General features: G+C 34.8%; 1 pseudogene; it reads right to left on the bottom strand.

Moving 5' to 3' along the window:
* Positions 1-1991: 1991 nt before the first annotated feature.
* On the bottom strand, positions 1992-2366 carry LOC109262211 (60S ribosomal protein L35a-like; annotated as a pseudogene).
* Between the last annotated feature and the right edge of the window lie 7971 nt (positions 2367-10337).

The raw sequence follows: 10337 nt of genomic DNA, 5'->3' as shown, positions 1-10337 counted from the left end.
ACAGAATTGATAATAGCAACTCTGAAAACTGTCATTACTTCTGCAATATTAGCTGAAGTGTAGAAAAGAGAATAGGCATTTGGGTTCAGTTGCTTGTAGTCTGTAAATTTAAAATAGCTTCATTTTGTGCAGGTTATACACATGGCCATTTATGTAAAGTCTTTCCAAGACTACATATTTTTTGGCTCCAAAAATGGAATTTATTTTTCCTTCTTGGGAGGACACATTGACATTTAACAGTTTTTAGAGACTGTCACCATACACACACACACACACACACACACACACACACATACGTATACATATATATATATATATATACACACGTATACGTGTATATATACACGTGTATATATATACGTGTATATATATACACGTACATACACGTATATATATATACATGTACACGTATACGTATATGTATATATGTGTGTGTGTATATATATATATATATATATATATATATATAATGGACACAGGGCCATAAGACACCATAGAAGAAATGAGTAGTTATGTATTTTATTTTATATGCCAGTCTACTTTACTGTGCCAAGGTGAGAGGTTTGAATCACTTGTGAAAACCTGTAGTAAACTACATTAAGCTGTTAATTGTAAGGTATAAAATAGGAGTTGCTCAGTGGATTGGTTATATGTTGTGCACTACTTACATCTGCATTTGTTAGTGTGCTAGTATACAATAGTAGAACAAGCAAAATGAATCTCTTAATTTACTAAACTCTTTAATATATATTCTCATTTAATCCTCTGACGATGTTTCCCAACAAACTGTCCTACAGACACACTCTTTTCCTGCCTCTATCATTTATTTTTCATCAGCATCTACAAACATCCAAACACCCTCAGCTTAACAACTGCTTAAAAATACTTAGGCATAATTAAGTGATTTAAAGCTATAGTTTCTCTTTATAAAATTGTTACTATTGTAGTTACTCTTTGTACGCTTTATAGGTTCTTTCAATAATAATTATTAAGGTGTATTTGGCTTGATACCAATTTGTATAGATCTCAGGACTTCCTCCATGGACTGTAAGTTTCTGGAAGGCAGTTTTGTATCCTCACTGAGTCTAGTACAATGATTTGCATAGAGTAAACACTTTAAATGCTTCGGCATAAATGAAAGATACATACTATGTTATGAGTTACAAACAATGAAGACATCATTGTTGTATCAACAATTTTTATTGTAAAATTTCATGTCTATAAATGTAATTTAAATCATTTTATATCATTTAATGTCATTATTTTTCAATGAAATATTAGAAGAAGCATACTTTCTAAAACTCTATGTTTCAAAAGAGTGGAAACCAAAAAAAGAAAAAAAAGAAAAGAAAACAAGAGTGGAAACCAGAGATAAAAATACATAAGTCTATCTCATATTTGAGTAAGTGATCTAAGGAGGATGTTGTTTGTAATTCTCAAGAGAGAACGGCTCTATTTTCATGTAGGTGGCTGTCAAACCTTAATGTGGTTTTGTGCATCACCTTGCCAACTCACTGAAAGACAGGTTACAGTGCCAATAGCTCAATAATTCCAAATAAACAAGTCTGAGAAATGTCCAGGGCCCTCCATTTTAAACCTTATAAGTGTTTCTTATAAGTATCATACACAATGGCTTTTACTTCCTTGCTTGTTCGTTTGTATTTGTTGTTATTTATTTGGATGGGGAAGAAGGTATACTGAAATTAAAACAGAAAAGCAATTTAAGAATTATGTCACTTCATATAACACAGTAAAAAATGCAGAAATTGGGTTCTCAAAACTCTGCAGAAAAGATATTTTTAGGAATTTGGAAATGGCTATTGAGGGGGAAAATATCCACATAATGTTGGAAAGGTTGGGTTTGGGGATAATCAGGAATGATAAGAATTATCGATTGGCAAGGGTGAAAGATGAAAAAGGAACTTGGAAGAATACTAGTATTTAATTTGTTTTTTGTTCTGATTTGGGCTTTAATCTTTTTTTTTTTCAAATCTACACCTTTATTTATTTACTTTTCAGTTAGTTTAAATCCTTGAGGGGTACAGCATCACATGGATTCTGTGACCAATGGCTTTAGCAGGAATGTTGCTTCAGAATTTGGCATGAACCATGCCACTGTTTCCATAAGCATGAGTTACTTTTCCCCAGATTACTCTGGTTTTACTCGGTTTGCCACCAGGAGTCACTGTGTTGTTCTTTGCTTTGTACACATAAGCACATCTTTTGCCTAGATAGAATTCAGTTTCATCTCGAGCATAAACGCCTTCAATTTTAAGAAGAGCTGTGTGCTCCCTCTGGTTCCAGAGACCCCACTTACAGCCAGCAAAAATAACTTTGGACTACAGCGTTCCAGACATATTTGTCATTTCAGGAGTCTTGTTCCCACCAGGCAGGTTCCAAGATGGCGGAAACAGATGAGTTTTAATCTTTACTTTCCCACCACATTCTTGTTATCCTCAAACTTTCAAAGTATTACTGGTATAGACTTGCATTTTTTTTGTTTTTGTCTTTATTTTTTGAGAAATTGAAGCTGAAATAAAGCATACACATGGACAAAAGAGGACAGCTCTAGCAGGTGACAGCTGAAACTGGGTCTGAAAACAAATATCAGGGGTGTGAAGGGGCGCCTGGGTGGCTCAGTCGGTTAAGCATCTGACTTCAGCTCAGGTCATGATCTCACAGTCCGTGAATTCGAGCCCTGCGTCAGGCTCTGTGCTGACAGCTCAGAGCCTGGAGGCTGCTTCGGATTCTGTGTCTCTCTCTCTGCCCCTCCCCTGCTTATGCTCTGTCTCGCTCTGTCTCAAAAATAAATTAAAAAAAAAACATTAAAAAAATATCAGGGGTGTGAAGTCATAGAACATAACCAACTTTTGAGGCATCATCAGAAGTGATGTAATGGTAGAAGGAGATTTTTGATAGGACCAGGGATGGAAGCTGAGGGCATTCTATTTGGATTAAAAAGTAATTTTGTACCAACAAATTTGTATCAACAAAATACAGAAAAATGGGGTGGTAATTGGATAAGACCAAATAGAAATTCATGAATGAAACATATAAAAGAATGCAAATTCCTACCAATCTGTTTCCCCATCCTATTTTCTTGGTACACTGTGTCTGACTTGAAAGGAAAGTAGCTTAACTAACTTCCAGAATAATTAGAAGATCTACTTTGTCATTGAATCTGGCACTGAAATTGAGGAAATGGTTTGTTCTGTACTTCTGGAAGACTTCACATTGGGGACATGTACATGAGATGTGTAGGTCTGATAAAACTTTTACAGTACAAATACAAAAAGTTGCAGCATAGTTTATGTTTAACAGGCTATTTATCCATAGTCTAAGTTCTTTAAAAAAGAAGAAAAGATATTTTCTGAAACTCTGATACCAAGTCAGAGACATCACAAAATCAGCTTTGAGCTGTTACCAGGGATGACATGTGAACATGCACTGAGAAGTGATGAGGAGCTCTAAATTGTTTATTTAGTGAGGAAACCAATTCATTTGATCCAATGCCTGGCAGTTTCTTTTCATTCTTTCTTTTGTCTTGTTTCTTTGTTTGATGCAGGTCAGGGAGCCAATGCTATTATATCCTATGCAATTGGTAAGCACATTTCCCCCTCATTATCACATCATTCTTTGTTCAAAGGATATTTGATGTATGTGGCAGCTTTTGAACCTTAAAGATGAATATAAAGAAATATTCAAATAATGCTTTGAATTAACATCAAATACACATCAACATTTCAGAAGACAAACTGATCAGAATTTACTAGATGCCACAGAAAATTCATTCTGGATAAGGGAAAATAATTAGCTTTGGAAAAGTCACCATGTGTGATTAAAAGAATAAACAATTATAAGAGGTTTATTTAGTATGGTTTATTCCAATTAAAAACAGCTACCTCTACTCAAATACCTGCACAGAGCCCTCGAGATAACTAGAAATTTGCCTTAGTCTGAATTAGTTTGTATTTTTTTCCACAGAAACTATATATTTTATTTTATTTTTAATTTACTAATGAAAATACTCATATCAAAAGCATCTTCATATTTCTGCCATTGCTACTTCAATTTTCTTCCCCAATTAGGAACAAAGATTAGTGTTGTGAATTTAATGCTAATGAGGGAATAGAAAAGAAACACGAGGCATACTTCTCCATAATTAAACATAATTTTCTCCTAAAACTAAAAATCAGGGGAAAGAATGTGATTAAGATATATTAAATTTATTTTAGGAATTACTAATTCAAAAAAGTATTTGAAGTTTCGGGACAATAAAATATAAATACATTCTCATTGCTATTATTAAAAGAAAAATAATTTCCTATTTTGAACATAAATAACAAAATCATAAACAAATAAATAAATGGCAAGCAAGTCCTAAGAGAAAAATGTTACTAAAAGTTGAAAGGTTAAAAAAATGCAAAGAAAATTGTATATCAATATTTTGGAATTTACTTAAGAAAGGAAAATCCATGTTGATCACTCTAGAGAAGTCTTATTAAACTCTGCATTAAATTATTGTGTTGGTTGTTCAACATTAAGAGACATTCTTGATCAATGATTGTTAGAGGTAGAATGTCCTATGAACAGAATTCATGAAGAGTAATGTAGGTGAAAAATGATTCCAAGTGCTAATATGTCTGTGTATTACTTTTTAATGATGATAAATTTATGGAAGTCACTTTTCAAACATATAACAAGGGTTATAATGGTTTATGAACTTATTAAAAGTATATCCTTAAGGAACAATCAATGAAGTGAGAATAAGGAAAATTAAACTATTAACCAGTTAATACAAAGAGAATGTGACCTCCAATTCTTCAGATTTTATCTAATATTTTTCATTATTTTTTAATAGAGATTTAATGATGAATCTGGTATTTTTATGGATTGGTTTAGTTTCACTTCAACACCACTTTATGGCATTCTTTCCACTCTATTTCATAGTTTCTCTGTCTGATATAAAATCCAAAGACAGTTCAAAGAATTCACAGGTTTTATTTCATAAAATCTATCTTTATGTAACAAATATTGGTGCTTAAAAAATAGCATTTTGTTAGTAGTTTTTACATAGTTAGAATGGTCACATCAATACTCATTTTACATCTGCAATTAGTCTTGAGGGTTTCCTAAAATATATTTTTTGGGGATTCAATTGAATAATGAGTTAATTCACATTTGTTTAAATAATAAAGTAATTCATGTGTGTGTGTGTGTGTGTGTGTGTGCGTGTGTGTGTTTTATTCACACATTCTTATGCTGTTACTGATAGGTTACTTAGTGAATTAAAGAAAAAAATACTAACAATTAACTTAAAGTAAATTTATATTATAAGTTCTTGAATGTATATAGTTATTTTGGTACAAAAATGTATTTTTTTTCATTTTTAGGGGAATAAACTATTTGTTGAACAAGTTTCATCAGGCAGCATTCGGTGCTAGACATTTAATTGTATTAGTAAACTCGGTCCTCATAGTGCTTATATTGCAGTGCAGCCAAACATTAATACAATAATGTTATAATATATTATGTATAGTATATTATATATTAAATAATATTAAATATATTAAATATATAATAATTAATAACTTTTATATTATATGTAAATATATATTTGTTTCTATATTTATATATAAGTATTATAAATAATATTATATAATATATATAAATATAAGTTATATATAATATATAACAAATATATATATATTATATACATTTTAAGTAATATATAATAAATATATACATTAAATGTATATATTTAATATATAATATTGTATAAGTATTAAATAATATAGCATTAATATATATTATAATAAATATAAAAATAATATATAATATACTAATAAATATGATATAATAAATATAATATAATGGATAATATAATAAATATATAATATAATATAATTAATATATCATATAAAAATAAACACAGTATATAATATAATAAATATTAAAATATACAGGATATTAAAAGTAATAGATGCAAGAATAAAAATAAAGCTAAGAAGGAGGACATTGAATGCTGGGGACTACTTGCAATTTAAAGTAGTCAGAGAAAAAAGTAGTCTGAGAACGACTCACTGACCAATTGACAATTAAAGATGTAATGGGATGGAGGACAAGAGATAGGCAGATGGACCTAGGAGGATCCTTTTTTCCAGGTAAATGAATCATCATTATGCTTATAGCGAAGGAAGAACAGAAAGAGAGCAAGAGGTACTGGATTAAATGAATAAGAGGGAGAAAGAAAATGATGCCCGAGAGGTAATTATGCATATTGCAGAATCCTGATTGTGAGAACCTTGCAGGAAAATGTAGGGTGTTGGATTTTAAGTCTGAGTGATGTAGGAAGATAATGGAAGTTTGTTTTTGGTTTTGGTTTGGTTTTGTAAGAAGTAACATAACTATGGATTCTGATGGATTTGAACTTGTTATTCTAGCACCAAGGAAACATACGGGCATGAACATTGTTCCCTAATCATTTATAGTGAGTACCTATAAGTATGATGAACCAAGTAACTCTACAACCAACCTTGTTTAAAACTACAGAATGTACAAAAGTGGTATAAAACTTGACCAATTTTACATCCACACTGATCAGAGATTCTTCAAAAATTCTAAGCATTACTGAAAAATATTTCTGAATTCATAAGAAGAAAAAATCTTCAGAAATATGGCACAAAAATAATCTTTTTTCTTTGCCCAAACTATAATGAAATGGATCTAAAGACACACGTGCATAAGGATATATTACATTTTCTATTGAAGACACCTGCTATTTTTTCACCCTAAAAATGCCATATCAGTGTGGACCGTCTTATTGGTTAGGTTCAGCATACCTCCCCTACTCTTTTATTTTTTAGTCGTTACAAGTTTTTAGTAAAAAGCAGCTATGAATTGGACTTTGGGCTATTATTTAGGTCATCTTTCCTCTATATCAAGGAGAAAGTATTTGATATTTCTGAACTAGTTCTGTTCTAAGTTCCCAGAAGTAATGGATACTTTGTTTTCATATTTTTATGTCCCACCTGTTATTTCAAAGGGTATGTAAGAGTGAAAGCTATTTTAATAGTAAAAGAGTTAGAGGCTTCTGGGAAGATGGCGGCATAGGAGGACTCTGAGCGCACCGCGTCCTGCGGGTCACTTAGATTCCACTTACACCTGCCTAAATAACCCAGAAAACTGCCAGAAGACTAGCAGAACGGATTCTCCAGAGCCAAGTGTAGAAGACAGGTCCACGGAAGAGGGTAGGAAGGGCGACGAGGTGGTGTGCACTCCATGGACTGGCGGGAGGGAGCCGGGGCAGAGGGGCAGCCCTCCGGCAAAGCAGAGGCCCCGAGTCTGGCTTGCAAAAGCGGAGGGGCCGGATGGAGTGTGTTCTGACAGCAAGCGGGACTTGACATCTGGAAGGTTATAAGCTAACAGCTCTACTCGAAGAGCGGGAGGGCTGGAGGACAACAGGAGGGAGAGTTGTTGAGCCCCCAATGACAGAGCACAGTTTGGCCGGGAATAAAGGTGCTCGCCAGCGCCATCTCCCTCACCCATCCCCCAGCCAAAATCCCAAAGGGAACCGGTTCCTGCCAGGGAACTGGCTTGCACCACGAAAACACCGAACACTGTGCTTCTGTGGATCCATCCCTCTGGCGGGTATGACTCCCTCCCGGTGCCACAAGACCCTCCCGAAGCATATCATCGAAGGAAAAGCGAGCTGAGCCTGCACCTCCCGCCCCTGTGTACCTTGCCAATCCACCCCAGCTAATACGCCAGATCCGCAGTACCACAAGCCTGGCAGTGTGCAAGTACCCCAGATGAGCCGTGCCACCCCACATGGATCCCACCCCTAAGAGAGGGGAAAAGAAGGTACACACCAGTCTGACTGTGGCCCCAGCAGTGGGCTGGGGGCAGACATCAGGTCTGACTGTGGCCCTGCCCACCAACACAAGTTATTCAAGGCAGCACAGGGGAAGTGCCCCGCAGTTCCCCACCACTCCAGGGACTATCCAAAGTGAACAAACGGTAGAATTCCCCTCAAAAAAACCTCCAGGAAATAACGATAGGTAATGAACTGATCAAAAACAATTTAAACAATATAACAGAAAGTGAATTTAGAATAATAGTCATAAAATTAATCGCTGGGCTTGAAAATAGTATACAGGACAGCAGAGAATCTCTTGCCACAGAGATCAAGGGACTAAGGAACAGACAGGAGGAGCTAAAAATGCTATTAATGAGCTGCAAAATAAAATGGACAATACCACAGCTCAGACTGAGGAGGCAGAGGAGAGAATAGGTGAACTAGAGGATAAAGTTATGGAAAAAGAAGAAGCTGATAAAAAGATAAAAAAAATCCAGGAGTATGAGGGGAGAATTAGAGAACTAAATGATTCACTAAAGAGAAATAATATACGCACGATTGGTATTCCAGAGGAGGAAGACAGAGGGAAAGGTGCTGAAGGTGTACTTGAGGAAATAATAGCTGAGAACTTCCTGGATCTGAGGAAGGAAAAAGACATTGAAATCCAAGAAGCACAGAGAACTCCCTTCAGACGTAACTTGAATTGATCTTCTGCACGACATATCATAGTGAAACTGGCAAAATAAAAGATAAAGAGAAAATTCTGAAAGCAGCTAGGGATAAACATGCTCTAACATGTAAAAGGAGACCTATAAGATTCGTGACTGATCTCTCTACTGAAACTTGGCAGGCCAGAAAGGAATGGCAGGAGATCTTCAATGTGATGAACAGAAAAAAATATGCAGCCAAGAATCCTTTATCCAGCAAGTCTGTCATTTAGAATAGAAGGAGAGATAAAGGTCTTCCCAAACAAACAAAAACTGAAGGAATTCGTCACCACTAAACCAGCCCTACAAGAGATCCTAAGGGGGATCCTGTGAGACAAAGTACTAGAGACATCGCTACAAGCATGAAACCTACAGACATCACAATGACTCTAAACCCATACCTTTCTATAATAATACTGAACATAAATGGACTAAATGCGCCAACCAAAAGACATAGGGTATTAGAATGGATAAAATACAAGACCCATCTATTTGCTGTCTACAAGAGACTCATTTTAGACCTGAGGACACCTTCAGATTGAGAGTGAAGGGATGGAGAACTATTTATCATGCTACTGGAAGCCAAAAGAAAGCTGGAATAGCCATACTTATATCAGAAAAACTAGACTTTAAATTAAAGGCTGTAACAAGAGATGAAGAAGGGCATTATATAATAACCATAGGGTCTATCCATCAAGAAGAACTAACAATTATAAATGTCTCTGTGCCGAACACGGGAGCCCCCAAATATATAAAACAATTACTCACAAACATAAGCAACCTTATTGATAAGAATGTAGTAATTGCAGGGGACTTTAACACCCCACTCACAGCAATGGATAGATCATCTAGATACATGGGCAATAAAGAAACAAGGGCCCTGAAGGATACATTGGATCAGATGGACTTGACAGATATATTTAGAACTCTGCATCCCAAAGCAACAGAATATACTTTCTTCTCGAGTGCACATGGAACATTCTCCAAGATAGATCACATACTGGGTCACAAAACAGCCCTTCATAAGTATACAAGAATTGAGATCATACCATGCATACTTTCAGACCACAATTCTATGAAGCTTGAAATCAACCACAGGAAAAAGTCTGGAAAACCTCCAAAAGCATGGAGGTTAAAGAACACCCTACTAAAGAATGAGTGGGTCAACCAGGCAATTAGAGAAGAAATTAAAAAATATATGGAAACAAATGAAAATGAAAATACAACAATCCAAACGCTTTGGGATGCAGCGAAGGCAGTCCTGAGAGGAAAATACATTGCAATCCAGGCCTATCTCAAGAAACACGAAAAATCCCAAACACAAAATCTAATAGCAAATCTAAAGGAAATAGAAGCAGAGCAGCAAAGACACCCCAAACCAAGCAGAAGAAGAGAAATAATAAAGATCAGAGCAGAAATAAACAATATCAAAACTAAAAAAAAACTGTAGAGCAGATCAACGAAACCAAGAGTTGGTTTTTTTGAACAAATAAACAAATGTGATAAACCTCAAGCCAGGCTTCTCAAAAAGAAAAGGGAGATGACCCAAATAGATAAAATCATGAATGAAAATGGAATTATTACAACGAATCCCTCAGAAATACAAGCAAACATAAGGGAATACTATGAAAAATTATATGCCAACAAACTGGACAACCTGGAAGAATGGAAAAATTCCTACACATCCACACGCTTCCAAAACTCAATCAGGAGGAAATAGAAAGCTTGAACAGACCCATAACCAGCAAAGAAATTGAATCGGTTATCAAAAA

This window comes from Panthera pardus, unplaced genomic scaffold, assembly GCF_024362965.1.
Source record: "Panthera pardus isolate Hobbes unplaced genomic scaffold, ASM2436296v1 HiC_scaffold_13, whole genome shotgun sequence".
In the NCBI taxonomy this organism is placed as follows: domain Eukaryota; kingdom Metazoa; phylum Chordata; class Mammalia; order Carnivora; family Felidae; genus Panthera; species Panthera pardus.
This window is presented reverse-complemented; position numbering and strand designations above follow the sequence as displayed.